We start from the raw sequence: 27056 nt of genomic DNA, 5'->3' as shown, positions 1-27056 counted from the left end.
AGTGCTCCAGAGGACCCTTGACCTTTATAATCACATATTCTGTGGAGAACACAACACAGTAAGCTGCTATGCTGCGCATGTACTTGCTGTTTCAAATTACTGTGTTGCATGGGCCATAATTTTAATGAAAATAAAATTAGCCTAAAGATAGGAAGTACCTCTGAGTAGATCAGTGAAGGCATGGTCAGTTCAATTAAAGTATCAAAATGTATTTCAGAGGAAGGAATGTCTAAGATCACAAATTAATTCAACACAGTTGTTCTGAATACTTGCTACTTACCTGGAAATATGCACTGTGTTTGGTGCTCTGAAGATAAATACTGTTTATCAAATGTCTGTTTAATAGAAACCTGCTTCAGAATACTGTGTTTAACATCAACGATTATTATCCTGAACGTTGGAGTTGACAAGGTTTAATTTCATTTAAGTATGGGCTAGGCAAGTCTTACTAGATAGTTTACAGATAGAGAAAGTTGCAAGTGTTCAAATCACCTGTTCTGGTTGAATGTATTTCCACCTGTGCTGCATGCTGTCTTCCCAGCGTTTAACCTTTACCGCACCAATAGGGCTCCTTCCTGCTTATAACCCAGCATCCTTTGCTGTTTGGACCAATGAGCTGGCGTGTAGGTGAAAGTTCATTGCTCCCACCACCCTACTTTCCCTGCCTTTGAATGCTCCACAGACATGGTTTATATCAGCCCATTGTTTCAGAAAACATGAATGCATTTACTAGTGTGAGGAAATAGTCTGTTGAAATATTTACCAGATGCCTCTGTAATGCAGCTATGAAAGGACTTGGCTACCTGTGTCTTGCTCAGAAAAGAAGGTCCCCCTGTGTAAACTGAGCTGCAAGCAAAGTTTGAAAATGAAACATCTTGGTTCACCTTTGATTGCTAAAGCCTCACTTAAGGGAAAACACCTTAAATTTACATAAACTGCCTGGGGCACAAATAGTCTTTATAATTAAAAGTGAATAAGGATGGGGCTGGAGGAGTGGCCTAGTGGTTCAAGCGCTGGCCTATGAAGCCTAAGGACCCATGTTTGACTACCTAGGTCCCATGTAAGCTGGATGTACAAGGTGACACACGTGTCTGGAGTTCAAGTGTAGTGGCTGGAGGCCCTAGGGCACCAATTTTCTCTCTTTTTTTTTTCTTTCTCTCATAAAATAAAAAAGCAAAAATAAAGCTGGGTATGGTGGTGCATATCTTTAATCCCAGTATTGGGGAGCCTGAGATAAGGGGCTTGCTGTGAGCTTGAGGCCAGCCCAGGGCTATAACGTAAGACCCTACCTCTAAAACAAAAACAAGAAGTGAAAATCAAAGGCCTAAAAACCATGGTTTTGCTTGAAATATTAAGCTCACAACCCAAGGAAGTTGTTTTAAGAATCATGGTCCTGGGCTGGAGAGATTGCTTAGTGGTTAAGGTGTTTGCCTACAAAGCTGAAGGATCCAGGTTCTATTCTCCAGAACCCATGTAAGCCAGATGCACAAGGTGACACATATGTCTGGAGATTGTTTGCAGTGGCTGGAGGCCCTGGTGTGCCCATTCTCATTCTCTCCCTCCCTCCCTCCCCCTCCCTCCCTCCCTCCCTCCCTCCTTCTCTCTCTCTCTCAAATAAAAAAATAAAATATACTTTAAAAAAAGAATAATGAGAGTGGGGCGTGGTGGCACACACCTTTAATCGCAGCACTTGGGAGGCAGAGGTAGGAGGATCACCATGAGTTCAAGGCCACCCTGAGACTCCATAATGAATTCCAGGTCAGCCTGAACTAGAGTGAGACCCTACCTCAAAAAACAAAAACAAACAAACAAAAAGAATAATGGTCTCAGTCTTCACTAATAATTTATGTACACAGATATAGTCTTTGTATGAGATAATCTCCATGCCAGAAGAATTGGGACAGATTAGAAGAGAGCTGCTTCTGATTTTAAGTGTTTTGTTACTTTCTACTGTCATGTCTTTTGAATATATCTTATTTATAACCACTTTAAAACAGTTAGTTAAAGTTTAATTTCACAGTTATTTCCCTTTACTAAATGTATAGTTAGTAAAGACATGCAATGCCCATTGAAATAATATTGTTGAGTTTTTGCCTTCATTCTTTGGATTTTCAATTAGATAATCAAACTTATATTAATACAATATGAATTGTCTAGAGAAACTATAAAGTACATCTGGCCCTTTCATCCCTCTGCCAGTAAATACAAGCATATACCTACCACATATGTATATGTCTCATTCAAAGTGTGTATATCTAAAACTCTCTCAATATCACCTCATTACCTCATTCTATTGTTAATCAACCAAATCTAACTGTTCAGAAGCCCTGCCTAAATTAAAGACCTTTTTAAAAGTTAAAAACTTTTTGAATAGCTGCGTATGGTAAAACAGTTCACAACTGTAATCCCTGCACTTAGGAAGTGAAACTGGGAAGATCAGGAGTTCAAGGCTAACCAAAATAACAAAACAATAATAAGAAAGAAGACAGAGAGAGAGAGAGATAAAAGAAAGTAATAGAAAGAAGTAAAGAAAATACCTTTTAAATTGATAGCTTATTTTGAAGTCAGTGTAGATAACATCTAAGTGAAGCCTCAACCAAGTTGAAATGATAGACTAGGTGGCATTGATCTTTCTCACAGCAGCTTCTTGTTATGCAAAACACCTTCCCCAGACCAAGTCATCAAATGCTGGTCACAATTCAGTGAAGTCCATTTCATGTTTCTATTGCATAATGGAAGAAAATGAGGCTATGGGAAAATGAAATAGCTCGCTCTCAGTCTCAAACTCAGTAGACAGGAAAGCTGTACTCTCACGGAGGGTTTTTTTGGCTCCAGAGTCCACTAGCTGTTGATACACTCTCGTGTATATTTACTACCAGGGACCTAGTAGCTTTCTTTTTTGCATTTTTAGGTTATGCTGCAAAGCATAGAAAGTTTGGTTTCAGGTACATTAGGAGATAATCTGATCTTTTGTGGAGATTCCATGTGACTCAGTATCCCTGCCTCTAGACCCATCATGAGTCTGGGAACCCATGGGAATAGGATGACCTTTATTTATCATCCCAAACTAAAGGCCTAAGAGGGTGCTTAACCTATTTTATCTGGAAAAGAGGCATAAAGTCAGCATTTCCTGGAGCAGTGGAGCATATGGTTATCTTGTGTAAAACAGCCGCCTCAGCAAAGGCCTACCGCATTACAACTCAACTCTGGTAAGGAAGGGATAGTGCTGTGGGTCAGAATAAACCAAGGCTACTTACTGGCACTGGTAGTGAGGAGAAAGACTGAGAAATCCTGGGTTAGGGAGCATTTCCTTACTGTGTTTTAAAGCCCACACTTTTGTTTGCTCAGAACATAGATCTTTTTTAGTCTTTGTGGAACTACTAAGTAAATAAACATGGGCTAAATACTCAAAGCTGCATGTCAGAGACATTGCTTTATTTTCACGCTACTCACCTGCACACAACCCCTTCCAGCCTCTCCTTCTAGACATGTTTCTTTGCCCACCCAATCACTGACCCACAAAGCAGTCTGTGTAAAGTTCATACACAGGCTAAGCCAAAGAATTGGCCTTCATGGGCTGTGGCTCAGAGGTAGAGTGCTTGCTAGCATGCACAAGGCCCTGGTCCAGTCCACAGTACCACCATAAAACAAAAAGGGCAAGCTACTTTACTAACCATTGGTTCGTATCCACATTCCCAAATCAGAGAAGTGATCAAAGTTAATCAAATATGTGAGTCACAAAGGTTGGAAGTGTTTCCTCTATTTGGTAAAATTCTAAAACTAGTGCTGAAACTCAGGTAATGGTTAACTGGGGAAGCTTGCCAAACAGTGCATTCCTGGAACTCAGCAAGTAGGAGGATCCCTGTGAGTTTGAGGCCAGCTTGGGACTATTGAGTGAGTTCAAAGTCAGCCTGGGCTAGAATGAGACCCTCCTTCAAAAATACCAAAACAAATGATCAGACAGACTATTTCATTACTAAAGATGATAGTGGTTAGTGTCGAGGGATTTTTTTAAATCTCTATAAGGCAGAATAAAAACATTCTTTCCAAAACTTAAGTCTGACATTCCTAAATAAAGTATGCCATGGGACATTTCACTTTGACTTGCTCAGAAACTTACCTAATACTAACAGTATGTTGGAATCTTTATGCTTTTATGTGTGTGAGTGCATGTGTGTAGATGCACATGTGGACCAGAGGATCACCTCGAGTGTCCTGTCCACCTCTTCTCCCCTCCCTCCCCCCCCCTCCCCCCCTCCCTCCCTCCCCCCCCTCCCTCCCTCCCCCCCTTCCCCCCTCCCTCCCTCCCTCCCTCCCTCCCTCCCTCCCTCCCTCCCTCCCTCCTTTCTTTCTTTCTTTCTTTCTTTCTTTCTTTCTTCTGACAAGGTCTCTCACTGGTCTGGAACTCACTACATAGACTAGATTGGCTGGCCAGAGAGCCTTAGAAGTCCACATGTCCCCACCTCCCCAGTGCTGGATTACACCATGCCTGACACTTTCAGGTGGGTTGTAGGAATTAAACTCAGGTGCTCATGCTTGCAAGGCAAGCACCTTACTGATTAAGCTATCTTGCCAGCCCATATTTATACTTTTAAAGTTACTGAGTTAATAACTGCAATTAGCAGATCCTCAAAAAGCCATCAGGACATTCTTGTTACTATTCTGAGGTCTGTAGTGTATATTGCTCCTGCCTCATTCACAGATGCTGCTGTATGTTTCAAGGTCATGTTGATGGATGAGATATGAATCTGAAATTAATTTGAAGTAAAAATGGTATTAAATTTCAGCTTGTACCTTCTATTTAGGTAAATTTGATTTTTTTTTTTTTAGTTTTAAAATTGGAAGACAGATGCAAGGAACAAATATAGGAAAATCAAGGGCCACTGAGCTATTTTTAACAGTTTCAAATTAAGTTTGCAGCTGTTGTTAGTGTTAGAACTTAAATAACTTTGCTCTGCTAAAAAAAAAATAAACAAATCCAAAACATATGGAATTCAGTAAGTTGTATATTTATTGTTTGTGCTTATTATGGAAGGACACTTGAGTTGAAAAATTAAGAAATTCTCCAGGGTATGAAAAAAAAACTTCCTTGTTAGATGGCAACTGTGCATAGTGCTGAAATGTCTGTACTCGAGGACTTATGCTTTTAACATACCAGCAAGAGCAGTCTTTTCACTAATAGGACAAAACCATCACATTAAACTGGGTTTTAAACTTTGTTCCTTTTGGAATTTTAAAGTCAAGTGTACGAGAGACTTTTTGAGGCCTTTTAATTTCTCTTTCAAGCTTTAGAGATTCCTGTCTGTCTCATACAGAAGGAAGCCCAGCTATGACGGCAAAGAGTCATCTTTCAGACTGTCAAATGAAATATCCCTCCCTACTGAGCCCTGGGGGTACTATACATTTAGTGATGCGTTTGCCTTTTAACAACTGAAATGTCTGTCCTCTCCCTTATAATTAGAATCTCAAAGGCAACAGAGAAGGTAGGGGCTGGTGTTCCAAGATGTCCTTAAAAACCAGCTCATGGAAAAAGATGAAACAGATGGAATACACACATTTAGCCCTGCTCTCTTTCAAAATTCATTAAAATGATAGTAAGTTAAAAAAAAATATTTAATCCCCACAGAGATGGTGAAAATGGGGTCAAAAGGAAAAAACAATGAATTTTGGAGGCAGGAAGGATAGTAATTGATAATTGACACAGAAGGTCAGAGGAGGCACATTCTAATCTGGGTGTCAAGAAAGCTGAAAGACTCTGAAGGTTTGTCCTTTTCACGCGGCTAGAGCAGGACACCGGCACAGCTAGGGAAGGGATTCTTCCCGTTTTAAAACTAGAAATGGGGGTTGGAGAGATGGCTGAACAGTTGAAAGTTCTTGCCTGCAGAGCATGAGAGCCCAGATTTGATTACCCAGTGCCCATGGAAAGCCAGACGCACAAAGTGGTGCATGTATCTGGAGTTTATTTGCAGTGGCAGGAGGCCCTAGAATGGCCATGCTCTTTCTAGCTCTCTCTTTAACAAATAAATATTTTTAAAAACTAATAATTCTATATATTTACTAAAAGAGAAGCTATAAGATAAAAAAAATTGTTTTTGAAAAGCACTTTCTAGCATTTAATGAACCTCGTTGGGTGCCTTCAAGGCACCAGGACGCAGGCGCCCCAACACCCTTCATCTTCTCCTCCGCTCTTGTGAAACATTTGGCCTTCACGATGACAGGTTGCTCAGGGAGCTTTCCTTTCCCCAGAACGCCGTCGTGACCCGAGCGCACAACGTCAATGATGGCGGCAACTCCGGTCTTGTTTTGGCAGCATTTACCCTGGTCTGTGCACTGACCAGTGTCCACAGTTTGTCAGGGTTGACAGTGGGGCAGAAGCTCTGGATCCTCTTTAAGTGGCCATGCCTCATACCAGCTTTCCCAAAGTAACCTGGGTGGTCGCTGTCGAAGTTGATCCTGTGGTGATGCGGGCCCCGGGCGCTGCCGGTGCGGCCGTGGCTCACATGGCCCCGAAGCTTCCGGGTCTTCCTCAGTGTAGACGGCATGGAGGCGGCCAAAAGGCTACAAGGTGAAATTTAATACCATTTTCACATAAAATTAAACTCATTCATATCACATTCAGCAACATGACCTTGAAATCAATACAGCAGAATCTGCTGAGTGAAGCAGGAGTAATAATACACCCTACAGGCACCAGAAGAAACATGTGACATTCCTCTAGTTGGTCTCCATAAAAGCTATAGGTTAGGCTGAAGCGATGGCTCAGTGGTTAAAGGCACTTGCTTACAAAGCCTGATGGCCTGGGTTTGATTCCCCAGTACCTATATAAAGCCATATGCATTAAATGGATGAATATACTCAAAATATATGATATACCTGTCTGAAAATGGCATGGTAAAACTTAGTATATATTAGTTATAAATAATAATGAAACATTTTTAAATTCCTTAACAGAAGGGTATGAGCTTCTAGATGAAAAGGCCCATAAAGTACCCTGTATAGTGTCTGAAAATAGACTCAAACTAGCATATATCCTCAGAATATATTTAAAACACTTGGGAACAAAAAAGTCTTACAATTTTTCAGAGAGTAGCAAAACAAGAATCTGAAAAATCAGAAAGGCAATATGAAAAGCTAGAACACAACAAGAGGACACCTTCAAAATTCTAAGAAGAAATCAGCTGGACCACAGAATTTAAAATTTCACCAAAGTCTCATTGGAGGTTGTAGAGAAAGGTATTTTCATAAGGTTTCACAAGGTTGCCTTTCATAGAAGAGCAGGTATTGCAGAGTGGAGGAAGAAGAGAAGGGGAGGGAAATCAGAGTATTGGAAACAATGCGCTACCTAGAAAAGTGGAGGTTCTGCTGAGGACTTATCTGAAAGCAGTGAGCATGGTTGCGTTCAGGAAGCAAATTAGGAACTGCTATTTTCCAAAATGGACATTTTAGAACTGCTTGCTTTTTTAAATATATGCTTATATAATTTAGAAAAAATACATTTAAAAAACAAATAGAGAAAAATGGAATAGGCCAGGATAAAGAAACAAATTTTGTTCTCTTTCTGTTGGATAAGGTGGAACTTCCAGTTTGACAAGCCCTCTGACAGCATTTAAGAAATAATTTATCCACATTTGCTTCTGTTGTTGTATTTGTCTTGCTTAAATCATTCTATATTTGGGTAACTATTTATTATGAGAACACTGATGAAATTGACACATGTACAAAAACCTGTCATTTCCTTCTTGGGGGTAGATGCAAGAGCTCTTGCTTTGTAGCCCCGGTTGGCCTAGAACTCACTACATGGGCTAGGCTGCTCTGGAACGTGAGCAAGGCCTCTGCCTCCCAAGTGGTAGGATTAAAGGTATAAGCCACCACACCTGGCACTTAAAACCCAGTATGTTTCTTCTTCCAATGAAAACTATGAGATAAGAAAATCTACTGGTGAGGAATTTAATAGTTCCATGGCACATAGCCACACAGAAAGGAAAACAGGAAATGAAAACAATAAAAAATATTTAAATCCTGGAATAAAAGATTCTATTTCAATTGCTATACCTTGAAACTAATTTTTTATTAGATCATTGTCTCATAACTTGAGTGTAATTTGTATGTTGTACTACTGAATTGTTCTATTGCAATGCTGATGCCTTAAAGAATTTTGAAAACACCAAACAAATTTTCTAATGGTTATAGTATTGGGGTGCTCTATACACTAAACTGAATAGCTTCCTAATACACAATGAGTTTGTATCCAGGTTCTATTGTACATGAACTTTTAAATGTGACATACTTTTAAAGCTTGAAAGAACAAAAATGAAGCATTGTAGATCCATAAATAAAATAAAGGGTAAATCACTTAAGGAAAAAAAGCAGCTGTTGTGACCAGGAAGATGGCTCAGTGGATAAAGCACTTGAGTTCAGATCCCTAGAACCCACATAAAGTTGGATGCTGTGCCGGGAACATCTGTAATCCCAGCACAACTGTAGCAAGAAGGGAGGTGGAGACAAGAGAATCCACAGAAAGCTCCACAAGCCAGCTAGCTTGAAGAATGCAGTGCAGTGAACAGGAGAGGTAGACTTCAAACAAGGTGGAAGACCTCTACACACTTAACATGACATGCATTCACACACATGACCATGCCTATACAACACACACACACACACACACACACAAATGAAAAGGGTGAGATACCACTCTGAGTTGGTCAGAGAGGCCACAGAGACTCCTGAAACAATACAGGCTATTGCCATTGCTTTCGGTTGCCTATCAAATTTAGATAAGTCCCTATTTCCAGAGATAGTACACACTTCAGTTACAGGTCATAGAGAAATCAATCTGGAGCTGAGATAGAAGCCTGTCCCTATTGGCCAGCTTTCATAGTGCCAAATAGTGCTAAACAGGCTGTTGGTGAAGAAAAGCCATCAACTGTCTTACCCAGCTGTGGACCTTGTGCTGTCTACCCACCAAGTTGCTAGGCAAAATGTACCCACTGGTGAAATGGTGGCATGACTGTTATAGAGGGGACTATTTTTTCTTGTATTCCTATGAAGAAGTAATTTTAGAGTTTTAGAGTGTGGCTTTGTGTAGAGCACATGTCTATCATGAGCAACGGCTGATCTGATATCCAGCTCCAAAATGTAACAGACATTTTAGTATAGTTATTATGCATCCATTCTATTTAAAATCACAGCCTTGGCTGGAGAGATGGCTCAGTTGTTGCTTGCAAAGCCTGATGGCCCAGGTTTGATTCTCTGTTGCCCACATACAGCCAGTTGCACAAAGTGGTTCATGCATCTGGAGTTCATCTGCAGTGGCAGGAGGAGTGCCCATATTCTTTCTCTATCTTCTCTCTCCTCATAAGTAAATAGATAAATAAAATTGCATCTTCTATTTTCTCCTACCTATGCTCAAGACAAATCAGTCTATCTAGGAACTTTTGCTGAACCCTTTATTTTGTTTAGCAATAGAAGCCTGTTGGGTCTTCAAGCACAGGGATGTTAATGGGATGCTGAAAAGAATTAGGGCAAGGTTAGTTGACTACAAAATGCTCAGAGTTCTAGACTGATGGAAAATCAAAGCAGACCAGGGCCTCTGACACAAATCTCTTACCAGTACTTAGCAAGGCCAAGCTCTTTGCTGTATAATAATAGGAGGTTGCTTGTTTTCAAAATTCTTTGTAGGAAACACTGTGAGAACTAAAAAAAAAAAAAAAAAAAAAAAAAAAAAAAAAAGCCGGGCGTTGTGGCGCACACCTTTAATCCCAGCACTTGGGAGGCAGAGGTAGGAGGATCGCCGTGAGGTCGAGGCCACCCTGAGACTCCATAGTGAATTCCAGGTCAGCCTGGGCTAGAGTGAAACCTTACCTCGAAAAACCAAACAAATACAATAAAATAAAATAAAAAATTGTAAGTAAGCCTTTTATCCAAAAGGTCAAGCTGTTCTCCATTTGTCTCCTGCATCCAGCATGGAGATGCCTGGGCTTACTGGAAATCAGTAATAATAATATGCATGGTATCTCCAATCCACAGTGCTCTCCAAGACAGGGCTGGGGATCCTCAAGAGAAAGCTTTACATCATTCTCACCAGCATTGGCCTCCATATCCCTTCTCCTAGTTCTCTTAGGAGAACATGATTTGGGAAAGTAGAATTTGGTTTTGATTTTCAAAAAAAACTTATGAATTCCAGATCAAAAAAAAAAAACCAACAAATGAACAAATAAATAAATTAATTTTTTTTTTAATTTGAGAGCGACAGACACAGAGAGAAAGACAGATAGAGGGAGAGAGAGAGAATGGGCACGCCAGGGCTTCCAGCCTCTGCAAACGAACTCCAGACGCGTGCATCCCCTTGTGCATCTGGCTAACGTGGGACCTGGGGAACCGAGCCTTGAACCGGGGTCCTTAGGCTTCACAGGCAAGCGCTTAACCGCTAAGCCATCTCTCCAGCCCATAAAATTTTTAAATAAGGCCAACAGATCACAGTCCCTAACCTCCAAAGGACTCCAATAAGTACTCCAATAAGGTTCTGTAAACCTCCTCTTGTAGACTTTCTTCTTGCATCTTGCAAGCCAATATATCCTTTACCCTTATTTTATCCATATCTTCAAGATCATGTGGATTCCTGCGGATTGCTTTATGTTATTTGCAGGCATACCTTGCTAGTTCCAACCATAACATGTCTTAAGTAAGGGTGCAGTTCCTGAAGTCAGCTTTCATTCCTCCACAGCCTTCTGGCCCTAGTTTTGAGAGTTCAATGTTGAGAGTAAAGGGTAGTAGAACAGACATCTCATCCTATTATTGGAAAAACAGTCCTTGTGTACTCTGCAGACACAACCCCCTTGAGTCCAAGCTCCTGCCTGGCCTTTGTCACACACAGAATGAGGTATTAGGATATGTGTAAACATTGCAGAGAGGCAAAGCCGGCCATCCTCTATGCTGGGCCTGCTTCTTTTGAAGTGTGGTGATTGTACCATTGTTGTGCCAGCTGGAAGATTCCGTTGTTTTACAATGGTGAGACTGAAGAACCAGCTGATAAGACTGAGAACCCTGGTGTGAAAATGACCCTTTGAACTAAGGGGAATCTTCAGATAAGCAAGCCGTGGCATTTTTATCACACAGGTTTTTATTGGGCTCTCTAGTGTTATAGCAAGGCATGTAAAGAAAGGCTTTTCATGCTCTTCTGTAATAAGACAGACACAGGACTTGGGCTCTTTTATTATGAAGAGGCAAATCTTCTAATCACCCAACCCAAAAAATGTCTTTGGAAAAGTAGCATCAATTTTGGGGAATCCATCTATAGTTATCACTAAAAGATTAATTATTCCAGAAAGGAAATATAAATGAAACCCAATTAAAGGCTTTTCTCCAGAAAATGTTATGCTTGAAATTTATCCTGTTGTTCTTTCTGACCAGATAGCATGAGTAGCTTCTTAGTAAAGCCAGTGATAGACCAAGTAATAGACAAATAATAAATAGTTGTCTTTCTTAAGCTGACATTTCAAAATCCTAAGTGTTCTACATCTAAGATATTCTTAGAAGATCGTATATTTATCCCTTGGCCATTCAGCAAACCTTGTCCAGTTCTACTGTACTCAGATGCAACAGTTAGCATGGCCCTCCCAACAAAGCCCAGATAGACACCCCCACCAAAAAAAAATTAAAGGCAAACAGAATATGGCAAAGAAATGACAGTTGGTGCTGGAACATTCTGTTTGATCCTAGAAGTCCTCTGGAAATGTGTTCTGAAGTGTATTTTAAATTTTCCTTTTTCAGCAGTTCTCTGAGTGTTTCCATGTTTTAGGTTCAAGGGTGGTTTCCAGCTTTCCCTCCTGTTATTCTAAAAGCATCTTTGGACAATTTCCCAAAATAGAATCTTCCATTTCAGGCTAAGGAGCTGTGGAGAGATAGAGAACTGAGTGTGAGTGCTGTGAGACTTCCATCTAAAGTTGAAAACTGTAGTGACTCCGGAGAGACAGAAAAACGTCTCGTGGTGGCTGGAATCTGCAGCTTGGAACTGGGCTGGAGCAGGCAAGTGGTAAGCCCAGGAACCCCTGGCAGCTGCTCCTAAAGAGAGTAAAAGTGGTGTGTTTCTAGTGCACAGCAAGCTTGGGAACAGCCTTTGGTCAACCAGCTATGCAGATATGACTGACCACAGTGTCTGTGTTTTCTTTTCTTTTATTCATTTTTTATTGAAAACTAATATATGAATATATTGAAATTGGTTATATTCCATTTGGGTTAGATTCTTTTGTTCCCTCTCCCCCACCCCATTCCTCTGAGGGCCCTCCTCAGTGGGGTGTGGGTAATCACTGTGAGGTCATGAATGCAGCAGTTGGTTACTATAGGGAGTACAGTGCCCTACAGTATACCTTCCCATTCTGTGACTCTTACATTCTTTCTGCATTCTCTTCCACATTGTCCCCTGAGCCTTGGAGGATGTATTATAAGTTTTACTTAGTGTTGAGCTCTCAACAGCCTCTGATTTTCTGCTTTAATGAGTTTTGAGCAGTGAGAGCAGCATTCATTTTTAATCCACCACTGCTGCAGGAATTTTTGGTTCTTTGTATGCCAACATAGCAACAATTGGGGGTGTTCCCAGATTTTTGTCCTATGAATTCAAAGAATGTAATCCATGGACCAGAGGATTTTATTATATCTTAAAACGTTAGCAGGAGCAAGAGAAAGGTGGGCTTAAGCCTAGAACATAAGAAAAGGAAGCAAGTTGGAGTTCTTGCCCAGGGAAGCAAAAGGAATTTTGAGAAGCCAACGAAACTATGATCTCGATTTTTTTTTTTTTTATGGGGAGCAGCTATGTGAGGGAGACCAGGTCAGCAGGTTACTACGGAAAAGACCAGATTTTACTAGTAATTTTGCTAGTAATCTTAGATAAGGATCAGAGCTTCTGTCATCTAAGAAGGATTCAAGCTTAACTTAGAAATCTTTCCTAGAGGGTGTAACTTCCAGGTTTCTGTAAGTTTAGTGACATTTCTTGCTTTTTTAAATAAAATATTTCATTTATTTATTTATTTGAGAGAGAGAGAAAGAGATAGAAATAGGCAGAGAGAGAGAAAGAGAATGGGCATGCCAAGGCTTCCCGCCACTGCAAACGAACTTCAGATGTGTCTACCTACTTGTGCATCTGGCTCATATGGGTCTTGGGGAATAGAACCTTGGTCCTTTGGCTTTGCAGGAAAGTGCCTTAGCTGCTAAGCCATCTCTCCAGCCCATTTAGTGACATTTCTTGATTTTAGGAGAAAATCATTCACTTTTGGAGTTCTCTTACCCTAACTGCCTAGCCAGTTTCACCTAAAACACATTTCTCTCCATATTTTTTTTTAATTAATTTATTTATTTATTTGAGAGCGACAGACACAGAGAGAAAGACAGATAGAGGGAGAGAGAGAGAATGGGCGCGCCAGGGCTTCCAGCCTCTGCAAACGAACTCCAGACGCGTGCGCCCCCTTGTGCATCTGGCTAACGTGGGACCTGGGGAACCGAGCCTCGAACCGGGGTCCTTAGGCTTCACAGGCAAGCGCTTAACCGCTAAGCCATCTCTCCAGCCCTCTCTCCATATTTTTTAAACTCTAAAGAAAAGTTATTTTTGAAGCAATTCTTTATCCATAAGCTCTGTAGACAAGTTTTATATTTCTAATATAATTTGTATATTTTTATATTTTCTAATATAATATTTGGTACATGTTATATCCCCATGTATAAAACTTAATAACCAATCGTGACTTCATCACGATTTACAGCTTTGTTACTGGTTGCACCCAACAGCAACTCCTTTGTAGGAATTATATTACACATCATGCTCAGAGCCACTTGTATTTTAAGTCAAAAAAGTCTCAGTATGATAGTACAAGATATTGTGTAGGGAAGTGTGCTGTGTGCTAAGATCACTATCATTTAATTTAGTAAAGTTCAGGGTGCTACCAATAGTGTGAGCTGGCAGGATCTTTTTTTCATTTCTAAGCAGAGAGAGATAGAGAGGAGATGGATAAGAAGAACGCATGCACCAGGACCTCCAGCCACTGCAAATGAACTCCAGACACTTGCATCACCTTGCACATCAGACTTTATGTGGGTACTAGGGAACTGAGCCCAGGTCATTAGGCTTTGCTGGCAAGTACCTTAACCACTGAACCATTCCTTCAGCCCAGGCAGGATCTTTTATAACAACACTTACTCTAGAGCCATCATTCTCTCCTTCCTCTTTCCTATTCCCTCTCTGCTCCTTAGATTCACATGTCCTGTATTTTTCATTTTCCACTGTAGCTATCATAAAAAGTAATTTTCATGAGTTTTAATAATAGTGTCTCACTCATCACTAACATGCACTCTCACTATCCTTTGTTTATCTACCTAATTTTGCAAAATCCAAAGGTGACAAATTGATGCCTGACATCATTACACTTCATATCCTGATAAAAATCATACCGGAACAGGAGTTATACTTTTATTCTGTGGTATGTCTTCAAATGCATACTTACTTTGACCTCTGAGAAAAAGTTCATACTGCCAATGCTATGATTGACACCAGTGAGAAGCTTATGCTTAGGCTGTCACATGACTGGCCATAGGCTTCTTCTATTTCTCCGCCTTCAATCCACAAAGATGCTGTAGCTTGGTTGATGCCAGCGAACATCATTTAGGCTGTGCCCCATTCAGCACAATGCCACTCCTGTCCAGTGGTGGTGTGATAGGGGCTGGAGGCTGATTCTTCCAGTAGAATTCTTCCTTACACTAATAGGATAATAGCTCAAGAACAACCAGAAGATTGAGCAAGGAAACTACAGAACTGGTTCAAGAAGAAAGGCAAAAGAGTATAACAATGAGGCATATAAAATACAACTGTGAACAAATAGAATCATTTGTTGGTGGTCAATTTAGGGCAAATAGTAGATTGTGAGAGGAGGAAACCATTTCTTCCTCTGTCTAGACAGGTGTGTCCTAGTGAATGAGTGGTTGCTTAGTTCAAAAGATGTCAACCCTCTTCCTAATATTGTCCATAGGGCCATTTGTTTTATAGTTTTTCACTTTGTCTACACAACTTGATTTGCTTAGAATTTCTAGCAACTATGTCATGTCCTCCAGGTGACAGGTGATCTGCCTGCTATGTGTCCACTTCTTTGGACACTAGTAAGCATTCAGAAGCCCAGGAGACTGCAGCCTTCAAGTTTTAACACCCTCCCCAGAAAAATGCAGTTAATTCACCTCCATGGAAATGGCACTTGTTTCAGAAGAACTTATGCATAAAAATGTGTTGAAATTGTAAAACCTATGTATAAAGTTAGGCATTGCATGTTCCCTAAATGATGGGGTTAAATAGTAGATGATGAAATGGTTTTGATTTATAAGTTTATTTTATGTTTTTTAACCCCCTTTTATAAGCATTATGGGGAAACCAGTTCTCAAAGGTTTTTTGCATTAAAACCAGGACCACAAGCCACATCAAAAGAATAGTTTCCACTAACATAGTTAAGGAGAAGTTCACTTGTATTTGAGAGAGACATCTTAACTGAGGTAGGTGAATTCTCTGAAATCAGTGATTCTTTCAAATATTTTCAGGATAAAGTTCTGAGATCTGGCTGGCAGTGTGAGTACTTCATGGACAGCAGAGGACATGCTGCCAGGCCATAGAAGAGACGCTGCCAGGTCCAGCTAGATTTTTGCATGAATCCACTACTGAATGAAACTTAATTGGCTGCTTGTTCCTGTTCTATAAGGAACTTCTTTTTCAGGAGAGCTGGTAACCAAAGTTATGGAGTGTGCATCAGTGACACCTACACCTATACCCAGTTACCAACAGCAGGTAACTATGGAGACTATAAAATATAAATTTATAAATCCTCATTCAAACTTACTGAATCAAAACACACAGGGATATACTAGAGGCTTCTGTGTAGCTTAAGAGATTTTTCAGGTGATTGGAGTTGTTTCTGTTTGTTTTTTTATATTTTTACTTATTTATTTACTTGAGAGAGTGAGAAAGAGACAGAGAAATGGGCAGAGAAAGAGGGACAGACAGAGAGAGAGAGAGAAAAAGAGAGAGAGTGCACACCAGGGCCTCTGACTACTGCAAATGAACTCCAGACACATGTGCTACCTTGTGCATCTGGCTACATGGGTACTGGGGAATTAAACCTGGCTCCTTAAGCTTTTCAGGCAAGGACCTTAACTGCTAAGCCATCTCTTTAGACATGTTGGTTTATTTTTTAATGCAGCATTTTACTCTTGCCTAGATTGGCCTCAAACTCATGGCAATCCTCCTCTTCCCCTCAACTTTCCAAGGGCTGATACCAGATGATTTTATACTGCAAGCCAGCTCAGCACTGACTGCTACTTGAGTGCCATTATTAAGAACAACTGAATTCCCAGCCACAGTATCTTCTAACAAGTTCTCCTGCCCCATACTACAAGCAAAATATTTTTCTAAGAGATGGGTATGTTACTATGTGGTCCAAGACAAAATGCTGTCCTGAAGTAATCCTCCTGCCTCTACCTCCTCAGTAGCTGAGGACTTCAGTTATCCAACCCCCTTTTGTTTCTTGGGATTGTGCCCTAGGCATGAAACAGCTGTGGCCACCAAGTTAGGCATCAAGCTGGGATGAACAAAGGCCTTCCATTTGTTTTGCCCCTGATTAATATAAGAAAACCACCACTAATAAGATGTTTCTTTGCCCATGGTCAGGGGGTCGTAAATGTAATTTTAAAATCCATTTAATAGACATCTTTGAATCTATCTGTGTAGGATAAATCAGTTCTACCTTTCTTGAATGAGTGGCCTTCAGGCCATAAAACACATACCCACATCTCCAAATCCAACTGTCCATCTGTAAACATGGAGAAGTCTTCATGCATTCCAACTTCAGAGCTATGAAGTGGCCACACAGACTGAGCAGCCATTGAGCCCTTTATACAAGGAGAGGAAAGTGAAGTGCTAAGTAGAAAGTCATGGAGAAAACTGGAGGGCAAAGGCTATCTAGATTTTTGAGGGATTTCTATTGTTTTAAATTATTTTAAAAAAATATGAGAGAAAGAGAATTGGTGTGCTAGGGCCTCTAGACACTAAAATGAAATTCCAGATGTGTGTGTCACTTTGTGTGCATATGTGAACTTATGTGCATGCATCACCCTGTGCATCTGGCTTATGTGGGTTCTGGGGAGTCAAACCTAGGTCCTTAGGCTTCACAGACAAGCACTTTAACCACTAAGCCATCTCTCCAGCCCTGATTTCCATCTTTGAGTGGCAGGCATTTTTGGATGCTTCGCTACATTCCTGTCTGGTGTGGCCAGGATGACTGGGCATCCTACCAGCTGTGCATCACTCTTCCCCCTTCCTCCTTGGCCACTGTTGCCACTCACATGCTAACATGCACCTTCCTGCAAGGAAGCTCCCTGGTGCAACTCCCCACTAGCCTGCCTACTCAAGCCCTTGTTTGGAGGCAGATACTCTTATTCCCCACTGGGATAATCCTCTTAAAGTGACTTGATTTATAGCTGAACAGCTTCCTTGTTCTCTACCCATAAAATTTTCCTCAAGAACTCTTGCTTTCTAGCTAGCTGGGCCCTAAAGGAACTTGCTTTCAGATCTTAACTCCTGGGCTTTCTAAGTGTCCTCATATTTTATGAAAGACTTCCTCAGACCTTGCTTGCTTCTCTGCACATCTCATTTCCTCTTAAAAAAAAAAAGTAAGAAAGAAAGACAAACAAAAACAAAAGTTGATATTCCTGTGTCATTTATTATTTAACATTTTGAACTTCTAAAGTTATATGATCTTTCCATAAGGAAGTAAGATTTTAAGTTTTAAATTTTATTTTATTTATTTTTATTTTTTTTTTTTTTTGAGGGTTCAGTGAGTGATTTTTATTGTTTTGCTCTAAAAACTTGGGAAAAGCTAAACCAAGAAAAGTGACTAAAGATTTGTGAACTTCTGGGTTTTAAGTTGAATTAACAAAATCAGGTACCCACTGGTTTGCTTACACACAGCAGACTTAGTAGTCCTGCACCAAGGTTAAAACCAGAAGTTAAAGAGGGCAGCCCATGCTTTACATCCAAAACACTTAAATGTGACCAATGTGAATGGAGAATGGAGATGTCCCTGGTACCACTACCACAATTCACAGGGCAATATACCTGATGTAATGAAAGAAAAAGGAAGACAAAGCCACAATGGATGAAAGACCTCAGGAATGTACATCTAATTGACACTGCATTGCATGTTATCAGTAGCTGCACTTTCTGCAAACTGTCCTGAACAAGAAGGGTTTCCTGTTTCAGCTGCAGTCAGTTTTCTGACTGTTGTTCATCACTCCTTCTGTGGCAGATTTTTACAGTTCCTCTAATGCATTTGGTTCAACTGTCTCAAAGTAACCTGTAGCTTTCCTGACAACTCCTTGCTGTCTCTCCTGCTAAGAATTGTAGCCTTTTTCTGGTGTTTTTAAAGCCTTCTGCTACCATATCCACCACTTCTACCACCAGATCCATAGCCACCACCATAGGGACTTCCAGAGCTGCTTCTACCAACACTGCCTCCCTTCATGTGTCCATAATTTGACTGCTGTGGTCCACTATAATTTCCGAAATCATTGTCGTTCCCTCCTCCACCATAGTTACCACCACCAAAATTTCCTCCTTCATTGTAACCATCATATCCTCCTCCTCCACCACCATATCCACCAGCTTGGTTTCCATATCCTGGTCCACCACCACCATAGCCTCCTCTACTTCTATAATCAGGACCACCACCATAGATGCCACCATCATCCCCATCACCCCCAAGTCCATTATTTCCACCATAACTCCCTCTGCTGCTACCATCTCTACCACCATAGCCACCTCTTCCACCAGTTTCCACCACGACCTATAAAGTTGCCAGATCCACCTCCATGACCTCTCTGTGACCCAGCTAACTGCATCTCTTGCTTAGAAAGGGCCCTTCTCACTTCACAATTATGCCTATTAATAGTGTGATATTTCTGAACAACAATTTTATCAAGTGTATCATGATCATCAAAAGTTACAAAAGCAAATCCTTTCTTTTTTCCTCTCTGCCTGTCTTCCATCACTTCTATGGTTTCAATTTTGCTGTACTTTGCAATGTAGTCTCTCAGATTACTCTTCTGAGTCTTATTTAATACCACTAACAGAAAGTTTCTTCACTATTAGATGGGCACCAGGCATTACAGAATCCTCTCTAGAAACAGCTCTCTTTGGTTCCACTACACACCATCAACCTCGTGTGGCTGAGCACACACTGATGTATCTACTTCTGTAATACATGAGTCACAAAACCAAAGGCTCTGGAAGGCTTTGTTTGTGGGTCTCTTATGACCACATAGTCTGTGATTGTGCCCCATTTCTTGAAATGTTCTCTCAAACTGTCATCTATAGTTTCAAAGCTCAGACCACCAATAAACACCTTCTTCAACTGCTCTGATTCTTTGGGGTCACAACCCTCTTCCCCCTGGCGGCAGTATGGCAACAGCTGGAGTCAGACTGGGGACGACCATGCGGTGATTTTACCTCCATTTTGAGCTATTTTTTTTTTCTCTGTTCTTTTTTTTAAATTTAATTTAATTTTATTTTTCTTTTCACAACTTTTATTAACATTTTCCATGACTATAAAAAATATCCCATGGTAATACCCTCCCTCCCCTCCCCCACACTTTCCTCTTTGAAATTCCATTCTTATTTTTGTTTTTGAGAAAATTTCACTCTGGAGCTGAAATTGGCTTGTGACTCACTATAGACCAGGATGGCCTCAAACTCACAGTGATTCTTCTGCCTCAGCCTCCTCAGTGATGAGATTATAGGCATGAGCTACAAGTTCAATGACTTACTTACTTGTTAGTGTGTGCAAATAGACCCATCTCCTATAGTGGTTCTGTGTGGTGAGTTTAGTACCATGATACTGTATTTTGAGGAAATTCCAGGGATTTTCATGTGCTTAATTTCTTTACTATCTGGCACTCCAAAGAACTGGTCCCCTTGAGTGTGAGGGAAGTCTGAACATGCTCAACCCAGGTGGGATAACTGAGCCCAGGACTTTACTACATAAGTAACAGGTGTGAAATGTCATCAGGCTCATTTCTTTGACAACTGAGTTCAGCCATAAAAGTTTGAATAATTTATGCAAGTCTGTAAGAATCCAGATATAGATCATCAATCCTGGATTAGATTAGAACACACTAGCATTGACTTCATAAGGAAATGCTTAAAACTAATTTTTATTGTCTCATATCTTTGGCCCAGATGAAAATATTCAGATTGCTCCAGAAGTCAAAGTTAATGTAATGTCTATTACCCATGGACTTAGCATCCTCTGTCTGCTCTTAAGTAGAATCCAAGTTTATCATAATCACATGTTTCCATTTATATTTTAAAATATTACAAGATGGCCAACACTGGGGTTAAGAAACCTTGAAAACATCTTTAATGTCAGTGTAACTGTGAAGGATTCATAGTCTTCTTATAAGCTGGATTTTCCCTCCTCACAAAAGCAAAGCAGAGCAGCATGTGGTTTGCTGCATCCGTCACCCTTCTTTGCCTGTTTTCCATTAGGAGTCTATGGAAACCTAAAACTGAAAGCACCATGAAGAAAAACCTTACAGGGAAGGAAAGACTAAGAGAGAAGGGACATCTGAAACTCAGTTCTTTTTCTCCATCTGCCCTGAAAACACATTCTAGTGTTAAACATGGATCCTTGGTTGATGGAAGTAGAGAGCAGAGAAACAGATAAGTTTTTAGAATTCATACCTAGTAAGTGCCCCAGTTAAATAGATTCTATAGTTTCCCCTTTAAGAACTATCTAAAACATAGAAACATCTTTCAAACAATGAAAAACTGTAAATATCCATCATTTCCTAGTCATTCCATATATTAATTGCCAGCAAGAATCTATGGTAAGGGTTGTGGCTGCCACGTCTTTTGAATTGCCTACTTTCTCCTTTCCTCGCCAGGTTCACATAGTTTGCAGTCCAGGTAATGCCCTACTGTTCATTTTGGATTCTTTCCCATTTATAATTCCATTGTAACTCATAGTAGTTATTCTATAGCCCCAGCATCACAATTCCCAGATGTTCCCATATAATCTTTCAAGTATCCCAATTATTTATACATGTGATTTCTTCATTAAGCACAGGGGAAAGAATGACAAGCATTTTTCTGCTGCAGCAATTTTAGTTTGACTGTATTAAAAACACACTGTTCTTCATGAAAGACATTTGTAGGAATCAGGTGCATGTCATTTTAAAGGGTCCTAGGACCTTAAGGGTTGTGTGAGTTTGTGTTAAATAAAAATGTTTGGTCTTCAGAAGGACGTAGACTATCTCCATAATCCTATCCTATGTGAGTCCTAATAGTCTTCCATTATTTGAACTCAGCTGTAGTAAGTTTGTTGGAATATACTGGTAGAATTGCCCAAAGATGCTGACAGACAGATGATTAATTCTTTTGTTGTTTTGCCCCCTATTTATTGTTGCAATAGAAGAACTTTAGTTAAAAACAGTATTATTGAGACTGGAAAGATGACTCAACAATTAAGATACTTGCTTGAAAAGCCTAATGACCTGGATTCAATTCCCCAGTTCCCACATAAAACCAGATGAACAAATTGATGCATGTATTTTGAGTTCATTTGCAATGGCTAGAAGCCCTGTCATACCCATACTCTCTCCCTCTTTCTTTCTCTGTCTCTGTTTGCAAATAAATAAATACATAGATAATTTTTTATTAATTAGTTTTGTACTCAGCAAATACTGTCAATTTGATACCATTGTTAGGCTCATCCGTGTCCTACCCCCTCCCCCTGACCCCTCCTTTTTGAGGTATATGGGTCATGCATTCTGGAGTTAGCCCACAGTTATGGGTAGGATAAATGTCTCTGCATATCATGACCCAACATGCGGCTCTGACATTCTTTCCGCCCCCTCTTCCACAAAATTTCCATGAGCCATGTTGGGTTCATTTTTGGTCTGCTTCAGTGATGAGGTGTTGGGGCCCTGAGGGTCTCTGGATATCTGATTTGGTAGGGGTTGATTTTTCTCTGTGTTGATCTCCTTTACCCTTGTGCTGGTACCCAGTTCACCAAGAAAACAGCACCCTTGCTTGTTTTGTCAATTGTTCTTAGTTTCAGCCGGGACCCTTTTGAGGTATGATGGGTTGGCTCTGTCCTTAGGATCTATATCTATCTGAAAAAGAGAAGCAGATTCTCCAATGGAGAGTAAGTTAGCACCAGACAAATGAGATAACCCTTACTTTTTTTTCTAGAGAATGTAACAGATGTAGGCCTTCTTGTAGCCCACAATTGGTGGTAGCTTGATAATGGAGAGCGGGCTTATGTTTGGATATGGTTCTGACTGGTGTCCCAGACCCAGCTATGGGTCTCGTTCCACTGAGGGGATCAGTTAGCCAAATCAAGAGCAGTTGGTTTCCCACCATGGCTGTGCACCACTATTGCACTTGTGTGAGCATCATGACAGGTTATTTGCTGCTAAGTAGGTTGGACCATGAGTTGCTTGGACAGATATTGGTCATTTTCCCCCAGTCACCCATGTAGCACCTTCTGGCACTAGACGCGCTGACTGTCTGGGAACTGACTCTCTTCCAGCTTCCAGCCATGCCATTCCATTTTATGTGCCAACCACATAAGGTGTCTTCAGCAGTAGCGTTTTACCACTAACCTTTGGTGGGTCATCAAGTATTCTGACAGAAATCTGTCTTTCTTTTAGGAAATCTTGTAGGTCTCTTTGATCAAAAGTTCACTGTGGATGATAGTCACATGCTGGCCTTCTGAACAAAACCCCAGTAGCTCATGATCTTAAATAGTCACACAACCAATGGGATCACATGAAGCTGTCGAGTTTCTTTACAGACAAGCATACAGTAAGCAAAGCCAATAGATTACTCACAGAATGGAAGAAAATATTTGCTGGTTATCCAACTAACTGAAGCCTAATCTCTAGAATCTACAAAGAACTCAAAAACCTAAACAGTAAAAAATCAAACACCCTACTCACAAAAGGGGTCAAGGAGCTGAACAGGCAGTTCACAGAGGAAGAAATACAAGTGACAAACACACACTTAAGAAAATGTTCATCATATCTAATCATGAGGGAAATGCAAATTAAAACAACTATGAGATTCCACCTTACCCCAGTAAGGATAGATATTTTTTTAAAAAAAACAGTATTATTGGACTAGAGAAATGGTTCAGTGGTTAAAAGCACTTCCTGTGCTAGCATGAGGACCTCAGTAGGCTTGAGACACTGTTCAATTTGATTCTCAGGACCCACATAAACAGCTGGGGATGGCCACCCACATCTGTCGCCTTTGTTCTGTGGGGAGGAGAGATTAGAGAATCAAGGGGGCTCATTGAGAAAAAAGAAAAAACAAACGCAATCTCTGGGATCAGTGAGAGTCAGTCCAGCTCAAGTAAGAATGGACATTAGTGTAGAAGGACACCCATGTTCCCCTCCACATGAATCACCACATGGGCACATATACATCCATATATCATACATACCACACCATATTAGACATGCAAAAACAAAAGCCAGTGTTATTCTGTGATTTGAGCTGAAATCAGTTTTATGTGACAAGTTTATAAATGGCTGTATTACTCCAGTGCCCTTTGCCTTCAGGATGTCATGTGAGGTAATATGGATTCCATACAGAGTAACAATTAAGCCATTCTTGAGTTGTACCCCTTGTTTAGCATAATCTGCCTTTGAGTTGAATAAGTGATGGTAAGCTGCTGACTCCATCAAGAGTGATGTCTTTATCTGAGTAAGCGTGGTACACACTGGTGCTGGCTGTGACTGACAGGCAACAGAGAAACTATGATGCAAAGATCTCAGAATGGCTAGTTTTGTTGTACTTGGATGATAAAATGATTTTGTATCTGTAGAAATTAAAATGATACAGTGAACTGCTTCAGAAAGCCCAAAGTGTCGTTCATCTTAGGAACTCTCACGGTCAGGGAAGTATCCCTGGTATATTTCTATAAGCCAGCAGAATCATACATTGACTTTGAGCTGCTCCAAGTAAGATGGACAGTGTTTGCTTCATTACTGGCTAGAATAACATGCTCCTAAAATTATTAGAATAGTTGCCAGGCATGGTGGTGCACGTCTTTAATCCCAGCACTCAGGAGGCAGAGGTAGGTGGATCACCATGAGTTCGAGGCCACCCTGAAACTACAGAGTGAATTCCAGGTCAGTCTGAGCTAGAGTGAGATCCTACCTCGAAAAAAAAAAAAATTACAATTGTTGTTCCTGATGAAGCTATTAAGGGAAAGTTACAGAAAGCAAAGCATTTTCTTGAGCTATTCATAAGAAGCTCTACTTTAAAAACAAATACAGTGGCTTAAGAGTAAAAGTTTTGAGGAGCTGGAGAGATGGCTTAGTGGTTAAGCACTTGCCTGTGAAGCCTAAGGACCCCAGTTCAAGGCTTGGTTCCCCAGGACCCACATTATCCAGATGCTCAAGAGGGCGCATGCATCTGGAGTTCATTTGCAGTGGCTGGAGGCTCTGGCGCACCCATTCTCTCTCTTTCTCCCTGTCTGTCGCTCTCAAATAAATAAATAAAAATAACAAAAAAAATTTTTAAAAAAGCTTTGATGTTACACTTAGATTTGAATCCAACTCCACTTAGTAGCTGATGTTGTTGAAACATGTGCCTTACTTTTCTCATTTGTAAAATGGAGAGATAAGATCTCTCGTTTGTTGTTCTGTGGACTTTACAATGATACGTATGTATAGAACTGAGCACCATACCTAGTATACAAGTACTTCTCAAGCCATTGCTGCAATGTAAAGAGTAGGAAATGTTCGTTTGGCACTATTGTGTTTCTAACGGATCACCTATGACAGTGACATCATATGGCTTGACAAAAATAATTCCAATCCGAATACCTATGGGCTCCTCAATTAATACTAATTCCACTACCATCTCTAAGATACTTAATAGCCCCTCAAAAGAAGGCACTGTGCTATAACAAAAAGTTCCTAAACCAGGCATGCTGGTGCATACCTTTAATCCCAGCACTTGGGAGGCAGAGGTAAAAGGATTGCCATGAGTTCAAGGCCACCCTGAAACTACATAGTGAATTCCAAGTCAACTTGAGCTAGAGTGACCCTACCTTGAAAAACAAACAAACAAACAAAGTTGCTTTTTCCCAAAGGGTATGTGGACAAGATTTGAAGTTCCAGATCCACTCAAACTCCCCCTTATACCCCCAAAAAGCAACTTTGTCACTACAGACATATTTGTAGAACACACACCCAGATTTTTCTTGAAATTCCTGTTTCCTTTTCTCTTTCCCACCAGCCACTTTCACCCTTAGCCTAGAGTCTGTCTTTTGCCTCTGATTAGCTGCACTGGGTTTCACTGTCTCACATGCCCTAAGACTAATGTTACAGGTCTCCTGTGGCTTTGTATTTTATTTTTATTCCCTAAAAATCATCCTCCAGTGTAGTTGACCACAGGATGTTAATGCCCAGGTTGTACTTAAAGGTCTATCTGAAGCAGAGCAATGGGCATTGAATTGGACAGTTTTGCCTGAGGGATCATGTACACACTGTCTTGGGCTGTGGTACTCCCACAACCACCTGGGGTTAGAGTTTACACTGTCCCCTCACTTCTGCACTCACCAGAATTAATTGTGTTCATCAGTCTTTTCCATAAGGTCTCCTTCACTATGCTCTACACATTGAGCTCTCAAGAAGCATGCATCTAAAGACCAGGTGAATATACCCCACTTTATGAGTGGATGACTCAACAAGTATATTGTATTTGCTGTGGCCTGTGTTAATCCAGCAATTCAGTCTATTTTCACTGAAAATAGCAAAATACTGAACTATTTAGGTTGGAGCTAGTGAGGGAGAAAGTGAGTATTATGGAACACCCTGAAGGAGTTAGAAACACCAGAGGATCAAGTTTTCAAAAATATGTCTCTTCTGGGCTGGAAGTCTGTCCCAATGGTATAATGTCTTCCTAACATGCACTCCACAACATTCTAAAGCATTGAGCCTCAAATTAATTGACTCACTTTGGGGGGTGGTGCAGGTGCCTCATACATACTAAGCAGGATCTCCATAACTAGTCCATTCCCTTAAGCCTTCACTTTTTGAAAATCAAATTAAAATCAAGAAAAACAGAATTGATGAATTGCTATATGAGTACACAGTGTAAACGTCCCGAGTCAATCTGTAAAAAATCAAACCAGGGCTGGAGAGATGGCTTAGCGGTTAAGGGCTTGCCTATGAAGCCTAAGGAGCCCAGTTTGAGGCTCAGTTCCCCAGGACCCATGTTAGCCAGATGCACAAGGGGGCGCACACGTCTGGAGTTCATTTGCAATGGCTGGAGGCCCTGGCACACCCATTCTCTCTCTCTCTCTCTCAAACAAATAAATAAAAACAAAAAATTTTTTTAAAAAATCAAACCAGGGCTGGAGAGATGGCTTAGTGGTTAAGGTGTTTGCCTGCAAAGCCAAAGGACCTTGGTTCTATTCCCCAGGACCCACGTAAGCCAGATGCACAAGGTGGCACATGGATCTGGAGTTCATTTGCAATGGCTGGAGGCCCTGGAGTGCCCGTTCTCTCTTTCTCTCTCATAAATAAACAAAAATAAAGTTAAAAAAAAAAAAAAAAGCAAACCAGAGCAAGGCAGTCATTCATTACTCAACAAATACACATGAGAGCTAATTATGTACCAGGCAAAGGATCCAGGCGACCAAGCCAGAGGATCAAATGCTTGGGAATACCTCCAAACAAACCCAACAAGACCCTTGCTTCCAGTCTCTTTATACTGTAAAAGAAGGTCAATGTTGAAAACATGGCGGCTCCAAACAAACGGAGGGAGAAACGAAATGCTATAAGTAAGCCGGGAGTGGTGGCGCACGCCTTTAATCCCAGCACTTGGGAGGCAGGGGTAGGAGGATCGCCATGAGTTCAAGGCCACCCTGAGACACGCAGGTGAATTCTAGGTCAGCCTGGGCTAGAGTGAAACCCTACCTAGAAAAACCAAAAAAAAAAAAAAAAAAAAAAAAAAAAGG

General features: G+C 40.7%; 1 protein-coding gene and 1 non-coding gene across 2 annotated transcripts in view; one reads left to right on the top strand and one right to left on the bottom strand.

Moving 5' to 3' along the window:
• The window catches only part of Prickle1 (prickle planar cell polarity protein 1), a 124575-nt gene that overhangs the window by 61564 nt on the left and 35955 nt on the right, over positions 1–27056 (top strand). The window lies entirely within an intron of this gene.
• LOC123461968 lies at positions 16552–16695 on the bottom strand. The gene has a single exon (XR_006638011.1). It is a non-coding gene; the product is annotated as a small nucleolar RNA SNORA48 (small nucleolar RNA).

This window comes from Jaculus jaculus, chromosome 6, assembly GCF_020740685.1.
Source record: "Jaculus jaculus isolate mJacJac1 chromosome 6, mJacJac1.mat.Y.cur, whole genome shotgun sequence".
NCBI lineage: Eukaryota > Metazoa > Chordata > Mammalia > Rodentia > Dipodidae > Jaculus > Jaculus jaculus.
The sequence above is the reverse complement of the archived record's forward strand: the minus strand, read 5'-3'. Positions and strand labels throughout refer to the sequence as shown.